This window comes from Falco biarmicus, chromosome 2 (genome assembly GCF_023638135.1).
Source record: "Falco biarmicus isolate bFalBia1 chromosome 2, bFalBia1.pri, whole genome shotgun sequence".
Classification (NCBI taxonomy): Eukaryota; Metazoa; Chordata; class Aves; order Falconiformes; family Falconidae; genus Falco; species Falco biarmicus.
In genome coordinates, this window is record NC_079289.1 from 106,380,575 (window position 1) to 106,389,367 (window position 8,793).

The 8,793-nt window shown below is 38.1% G+C and overlaps 1 long non-coding RNA gene across 1 annotated transcript; it reads left to right on the plus strand.

Moving 5' to 3' along the window:
• The first annotated feature begins 3,512 nt into the window (after positions 1–3,512).
• LOC130144883 (uncharacterized) lies at positions 3,513–7,824 on the plus strand. The gene is made up of 4 exons (XR_008820274.1): positions 3,513–3,574; positions 3,678–4,086; positions 5,412–7,061; positions 7,341–7,824. It is a non-coding gene; the product is annotated as an uncharacterized LOC130144883 (long non-coding RNA).
• Positions 7,825–8,793: the final 969 nt, after the last annotated feature.

Below are 8,793 nucleotides of genomic sequence, written 5' to 3' on the forward strand. Positions count from 1 at the left end.
CATTGCCCACAGCAATTCAACAGAAAATTAATTAGCATCACCCCACCATAAATCTCAACAGTATTAACTAAAATGCCAGTTCTGTAATCACTTTTCATTAAAGCCAAAAATATTAATTAAAATTGATTTTTGCTTGTGCTTTGGTAAACTGCTGCCAATGTAAGGATCTCAGCAATAATGCTGGGTGAAGGGAGACCTTTACTTAAGTGGATTTTATATATTGTCTTATCCCCTTTATAAAGATAACAATGTGTGAAAGGATGAGGGCTCTGAGCAGAAGCTGACAGGTTCCATGAAGAAGGAGAAAAATGTGAAATCACTAGGGAACGTAATCTCATTAAAACTGTAATATCCTATATTTTCAATACGGACTATGTCTGTCTTTCAGGCAAGTACCTATTAATACACCTCAATCAATAAACTATGGAGGATTATTTTGATGAATAGTTCTAACCATTTTAGTGATACTGGATAAATATATATGCCAGATATTTTTGCCTCAGTAGTTACCTTCTAGGGGCTTTTCTGTATGCCTGAAAAGTAACAGACTGCAACCTGATTCAGTTTATTTGGCTATTGTTTGTCTCTGTGTACTTCAGGAGGTGTGGAAAAACCAAATCTGTTTTAATGACGAACTTCTGCATCATCCAACGCTGTTCTCAGTGATGGAACCGTCTCAGCAACACAAAATGGGGCAAAAGTCTTGGGGGGAGGGGGGGGGGGGAATAAATCAACTAGTCCTGTAGTTAAAATACAGATAATGAGGCTTAGATTCTCATTTTCCTCACTGTAGCCTCAGCCTTCCTGCCCAGCTCATGGCCTGAACCCTAATCTTAGGCGGGTTCAGCTCAGCCAGTTCAGCATACATTCTTTTCCCAACTATGTCTCAACACATTCTTGCTTATCTCACTTGAGTGGCTTTTAGCTCCTCAGGCAGTGTCCCTCCTGGATCCTCCAAGCTCCCAGCAGAACCGGCCCAATTCCCCTTTCTCCCTCATCCCTACCCAAAAACTCACTCTCTGACCAGTTTCTTATCCTTGGTCACGTATGCTTCTTCCCCGGGTTAATCATTTTTGATGGGAGCTTCTTTTGCTGGAATTTTTGTCCATTCCCACTCAGGTACTTGCATCTGCAGGCAGACAGTCCTGATCCTTCAGAAGTTTTCGGCTCAGGCGCTCCTGTTGTGACTTTTGCCATCTCCCCTGAGACGCCATGGAGAAGAAGCTGTACTTCAGGCTATAGTTGTTCACAAATCCAACCCCTACGTAAAATTTTGCTTTCTTGAAGTGTTTTGTTTGGAGCTTGTTACCATGGACACACTACAAACACTTTTATTTTTCTTAGCTCAAAAAAGCTAATGGGATGTTGCCTGAAAATAACTATTTTTCATGAGAAATACAAAAACGTAAAAAGTATTGTCACTATTTCAGGTGTCAGAACAAGGGTATGTAAAATGAGTATCCTAATGAAAGATTAAATATAGTGGACTTTATAACAACTCTGGTTCTTCTTTGCATAACTTGCTTTTACCTGTATGTATAATATTCTGGATCTGTTGTTTTCTATTGTAGCTGTAGTAACTTCTATATACTAAATGTATTATCATAGCCTAGAATCAAGTATGTGAAGTGTCAATGCCAAGGATTTAATTATAAAATACACCAAACATAAAACTATTTTAATTTTTTTTCTGAAATGGATTATGATAAGTGATATGCTTAGAATAATAAGAAAAATCTGCAGTGCATTAAACAAGCAGAAGAGATTACTTCAATTCCAGTCCAGTGCATTTTCTAAATTTCCAATACTTGTAATGGAAAAAAAAAGGACAAATTTTCTTATAAGCGTGCCATAAATTGGGGATATAATCTCATCATGCATCTGCTCCATTTGCCATCAATTAGTTTGATGAAAACAAGCTAAAGCTGTGCAGTGATCAGCAATAGAGATTAAATACACTTCAGTCTTGATGGTACGTCTTGCCTTATCCATCTCACTGGCTATGGGACACCCCTACCTTTTTTTATAGCTCTGATAAAATTGCAATTTTTGTCATTTCAATTTTCAAAAATTTGTTATATCGTATTTTTTCCCCTGAAATATTTCCTTTCAATACATGTAGAATGAACTAAAAATATGTACTAGGACTGATCAAGAATTCTTTTGAACAGAGAACCCTTTCTCAAGTGCATTATGTGAAACTATGAATAGTAAAGCAATTGTTCAACCATTTCTGTTCTGTTTGTGATGTGGAGTTATAAAGCTAGACAGAGAATTCGGTCACTCCTTACAAATCTTTCTGGAACTTGAAACTTCTAAATACTTTGTATGTTATAAGAAATTACTATAAAGGAAGCATAATATATGTGGAAATTATCTTTTTCTTGGAAATGAAAGCACATGTGAGGTAAATATCCTTGGACAGTAAACCTTGGCAATGAGGCCTAATAAAAACATTTACATTTGCAACCAATTTCAGGCTCTTTTCCTCTCTTTATGGGGCTCCAACTATGATTCAGCAGTTTCTGAATATGGCCTTTTGACTTCCTGAATCATGTGCCTCTTCTAAATGAGCTCTATTTAAATAATTGCTTATATCACAAAAAAATAAACCAGTCTTTTCTTTACATTTTTTAACCTCAAAGGCAAAGCTTTGTGGCTACAGTTATAAAATTAAAGATTAAACCCACCCAAATTTAAATGTATAAATCTTCACCTTCTAAGTTCCAAAATACTATACTACTGTTTCAAGATGTAGTTGCCCCTATTCACGCATTTTTAATTGACCCTGCACTTTAACACATCCTTACTATAGTAATGATCGTTTTTATTCTACATAGATTCATGGATTGCAATTGTTGCTCTAAGCTGGGAAATGGCATCCTGAATGAGTTCAAGCATTTCACAAAACCTCTTAGTATGAAAACAATATCAATCCACTGCCAAGACCTTAAGTATGTCCTATTAACTTCTTGTCAGATTTGAAGGCACCCATTTTGCACAAAAAAAAAAAAAAAAAAAATGCTTTCCTAAAAAGAAACAGGCCAAATTCACCTCAGATTTCAGTTCATGGGCTTCATCGAGGATTCATTTAGCTAATGTGCCAAATAATTAATAGCTTTTTTAGTTCAGCCAACATTTCAGCCAACTTAATTTCAAATACTCTGCAGTCATTTTAACTCTTGGTTGAAAATAGTATCTCTTTCTCATCTTGCTAGCACTTATTTTAAAAGGAAGGAACGACGCACTGTAATAGAAGAGAATGTCTATCTAGAAGTTAGTTATCCATTATCCAGAAATTAAATATCCATTGGGAAGTTAAAAATTCTTCAACTGTCACAAACACAACATTCTTCTTTATGTCTGCATGCATTTTTATTGTGACATTCAATAATGGAATTGTTCCTTCTCACATCTCTGTCAGTCTTGCTTATTCTCCGAAGGAAGGAAGCTCCACAAAGCAGGAGTGAAGGAATTGCCCGTTGCGGAAGATGATGACTGTGCTTGTGGTCCTGAAGAAGTTCAGTCCACAGGCCAGAGCTGGCCCTCCAGAAGACTTTTGCATCCTGCAAAGGTGGGTGCTTACTCTTTTTGAAGGACATGCTCTTGAGACAGGAACCTGTCAAGTCACAGACTGATCCTTCAGTTCTGAGAGGTTTTGCATGTTGTATTTGCAGGAAGCGACACAAGGTGCTGAAAAGAAACACTAAACCATTCCAGATCGGTCACAGTATCATGCAGAGTTGAACACTTCTTGTGTGTGTATCTTTCCTAGCTCTAGACCACAAAGAAAAGAAAAAAAATTACTCTAGATAAACTGTTTTAAATGAGATTGAAATTCTGAAGCCGTTTAAAGACTGAAGAAAATCTTACTCACTGATAGTGCTATGGAGACTTAAGTACCAACTGTGAATATGGAGTGGATTTCATCAAAAGAAAACTTGAACGTTGCTTAAAACCCTTCTGAGTCCTTCTCTTGACCCAGTCAGCATCACCTCAATCATCCATGGACTTCAGTTCATCCATGGACAGTTCTTAACCAAACAATGAAAAAAAAATCTTTTTCTGAGACTCAGCTAGTAAAAGGTCAGTAGCATGGACTTTGTTTCCCTTCGCTACTTTTTAAATGTTACATTCTCAATAGGTTTTCATCCATTTTGTGCTGTAGTCAAGGGCCCTGCCACTCCTGTCAGATGAAATGGCATTATCTGATGGCCATCAGAAACAAATGTTTCAAGAAATCAGGAATTATGAGAGGAAATGTCTGCCCTCTGTCCACTGACAGCTGAGGTCATCTATCACTGCCAGTAAAGCATTTTTGGTTTTGTGTCCTGGCCCAAATCCAGACTGTGCCAGGCCTAGGAGATTAGTTGTGATTAGATGATGTTATAGTTGGCCTTTAGTTAGCTTCCCTTCTTTCTCATCTTAGCAATCAAAAATCAGAAATCAGGTCACAAAAACATAAGATTGGCTTTAAAAAAAAATGGGTTTTTAGCAGGTTCACTGTGGAACATCTTTATTTGTCTACTGCTACTTACATTTTTGAGGTTTACTTCCATCAGGCTGTCTTCGATAACCATTAAGGTTAGAAGCTTACATTTAAAAAAAAAAAAAAAAGGAAAAGAAAAAGGAAAACTCATTTGTCAGATGACTTCAGAATAACTGCAATTAGACTCAGGAAAAATCCTTCAACATTAGTCTCATGTTATGCATCTTATATTTCTCTAGCTTCTGAAATCCTACTTTCAGAATTGCTTGCAAACAGAAGCTTTCATATACTTCATGAAAAAGTTATTGTAGCATTTCTGGTTTGCTTGTAAGGAAAAAAAAAGTAACAAAAATGAATTTAGTGCTATCAGATATCTAAATCAAATAAACTGGAGAAATCCACAAAATAATGGGTGTCTTGGTCCTCTCATGGAAGTACATCATTTTATAAATGTACTTTGACATTAATCAACTTTGTCATTTCTACCTTTTACATGATCTTTATGACTCAAATTTTAAGATCAGACTGGAAATAAAATAATAATAATAAAAAAAAAAAAACTTTAAAGGGTGCCCATAGATGGTGAATGTTTGAATAAACAGATAAGTCTTCTGGAACTAAAGCTCTTCAGTGAAATATAAGCACGTTTCATTTAGCTATGAAAGCACTGGGCACATTACTTCTTTATTTGTATAAACAGTGTCCATGACTGGGTGCTTTTTTCCTTAACATTTCCCACTCCTGCTGTCTAAAAGACTTGTAGGTGGGTCAACAAAGATGAGAAAATCAATAGACATCAATAGCATGTGAGCAATAATATACACCAATAGACACCATTTCAACTCAATGCAAAATGAGACAACAGTTAAAATAGTAATGATTTTCAAGAGATGGACAACATTAGCATTTTTTATTTTTTAAGTTTCAGGTGTCTAAGAGAAAATCCACTGTAGACAGAAGCACAGCATGCAGTTGCAGTGCATGTGTACCTGTCCAAGGCCATGTGTACATCCAGGGAGTGAAGAAGGATGGGAAGCCGTAGGCTGAAGTTTTCCCAGAGCACTTGGGTACAGGATTTTCTGCCACCATCTGCTGTGATTAGTAGAATACAGCTCAGTGCTGTGGCGAAACGTAATGGAAACAGCTAAGACTCTGAATCTGCGTTCTGTAGCAGTCAGTTTGTCAGACCATGGATGCTTCAATGTGTCACTTTTATTCCAAATAAAAGCACAGAAATCCTCTTCAAGCAACTGTCAGTTGACCAGAACTGGAATGAAGAGACTGTAAATAGATCGTAAGAAATTTCCACAGGGAAATGCAAGGTGGAAAGACGTTGTTGTAAAGAACATTTCTGCCCACGATCTTTGGTTTAAAAACATACACAAGAATGAGAGGATTCTACACTTAAAAAGCAAGCATTCAGACAGTATACTTCTGTATTTTTTATTATTTTACACCTTGAATTGTAAGTAGCTGTGTTAGCAAAGTACACCAGGGGCACAGAGGACTGATGTGGAGGCAGATGAAGCTGAGTACCACCCAGCAGGGAACGAGCTGGATGCTTCTCTCTCCTCCACTTCAGCCACAGCAGTCAGGGATACAATAAAGTCAGGTCACTGAAGACCACACAGAGGACAAGGCTTGAGGAAGGGGGTGCCAAGGGCACACAAATGTCCCTCCCCGGGAGTTAGCAAATAGTATGATTATGACTGGATCTGTCAAGGTGCAGATGAATCTACAAGCTGATTTGCATCACACTCATGCCTTGTTGTTGTTCCAGAAACATTCATATGCTCTTTCCAATTTAGCAACTCCAGATACACTTGAGCTTCAAATGTATGATTAAATTATTAAGGTCACGAAATACTGCAATTTCAAAGAGACTTGCTTAGATTATATTTGCTGGCAACACAAGGTGGGCTTTAAACTGGTGTCGGCTGCTCAGAAGATTCACTCCCCAGAAGAATGTGTCACTTTCTCCCAATCAGTATAGAGGCGAAGGAACCCGTCCATGTTAAGATCTGATGCCATGAAATCCTAAGGCTGGACTGAAAAGATTGACTACATCACACAGTGAAGAAGAAAGAAAAGATATGTGTCAGCAGCCATTCAAGCGTGTACAATAGCACTGCTATACATATTAGTAACTAACCATTTTTTAAGTTTTGCAAAAAAATCCAAAACTAAGTGAAAACACTCAGACAAAATATGCTGAATCAAACAGCTAGGGGAGCTTCCCCTCAAAAGACACATTTTCCAAAGGATGATTAAGAAGTCTTGATAAAATGTCATTTTCCAAAATGAAAATATTATTTCAGAAAATGTCGACTGGCTGTTTCACCTAAATGCCAAAAGTCAACAACTAATGTCTTTCACAGAAATTCAGTAACAATCCTCTCTTTACTGGAGAAGAAACAAGTTTTGATTCTGTTCCAGTGAAAAAGCCACCACCTTCTGCATCATACTGCTGGCCACGTTTGACAGCAGGATGCTGTACAAATCTAACTTCTCCCAAATCACGCTTGACACTACAGACCACAGGAGAATGCAGTCATTCTTTCTAACTTCACAGGTATAGTAAATCTTGTTTTGTTGCATAAATAATATATGTTAAAAAGTTATCTGAGCTTCCATGTAGTCTGGGTTTGGGAATTCTTTGGAAAGGTAGAGGGATTTATTTATATTTTTATTTAAAGGAAATTTACCAAAACATGCACCATGCTAAAATAATTGCAAAGTTTTGGGACAGAAAGCAGGTATCTGAAAGTCAGTGAAGACTACATACGTACACCGGTTGTTCATTTTCATGATTTCTCCATCTTACCTTGTCTCTTATCATGCCTCTCTTCAGGGCCATTGTGGTCAATCAGCAAACCGTCCTCAGGAGAGTTTCAATACCTGAGCAGAAAACGGTGTGTCAAGTACGTAGTTCCAGGCTTAATTTCACATTTCCTGACTCTGGTGAACTGTAGCCAACCATACCTTTAACCTAATTTCAGCACATTTTGTGCCCAGGAATATACCTGTATTGGTATCTGCTTGGCAGTTGAACCTGGAATAGTAGAATAAAAGTGCCTTAAAGGATTGTGAGTGGTGAATACATGGAATACACATCTGGCTGGAATACACAGACAGATTTTGCTTCTCCGTTGACCTCACTATGCATTATGAACATTGCATAGCTGAATCATTTTGGTTCTGAAGCTGTGCTTATTTCTGGTTCATCAGGGTCTGATCCTAGAAACCCTGAGATTGGAGGTGCTTAAAAGCTTCCTGCGGAGCCCAGCGTCCTTGCAAAAGACAAACCTCGGTGAACTTCACATTTTCTTGTTACCTCTGGGTTTCATAAGCAAAGAGGTAATCTCTGCAATTTAATGTCATTACTGTGCTTTTCTTCAGTCAGTTTGGCAGAGATTCGTCTCGCTAACTTTAGATATTTAAAGGTGCACTGAAAATCAGAGAACACTGATTGTCTGGGTTCCCTTGAGAACCTGTGGAAAGTCAGGAACCTCTCAGCAGCACTTCGTCACACCTGTACCACATACTTATCTTGGCAAGCGATGAATCACTTGCTGGAGGTGCATTTACCTCAACAATGATTCATTTTAGCCCTGAATAGTCTGAAGAACTATCTTTAACCAGATGTTTAACTTTTAGACAAGCTAAAGTTCAATGAATCCCATCTGAAAGTCCTAAATAGTCTTTGCTGTTTATTTTGCTGTATTTCAAGTTAGAGGAGAAACAGAGTTTATTCAGTATGACCTAGTTTGGCCAATTTCCCTAGTGACTTCATATGATGTGTTTGTTATATATTTACCCACTTATATGAATGGTACCAGTACGTTGTGGTTTAACCCCAGCCGGCAACTTAAGTACCACACAGCTGCTTGCTCACTCCCGGCAGCCCAGTGGGATGGGGAGGAAAACTGGGAAAAGGTAAAGCCCGTGGGCTAAGATAAGAAACTTTAATAATTGAAATAAAGTAAAATATAATACTAATATAATATTAATAATTGTAATGAAAAGAGAGGTAACAAAATGAGAAAGATAAATATATAAACCTCAAGGAAAAAACCACAAGTGATGCACAATGAAACTGCTCACCAGCCACTCACTGATGCCCAGCCAGTCCACGAGCAGCAATCCCCCCCAGCCAGCTCCCACCATCTCATACACTGAGCATGACATCCCACGGTATGGAATATCCCCTTGGCCAGTTCAGGTCAGCTGTCCCAGCTGTGTCCCCTCCCAGTTTCCCGTGCCCCTCCAGCCCTCTCGCTGGCAGGGCCTGAGAAGCTGAAAAG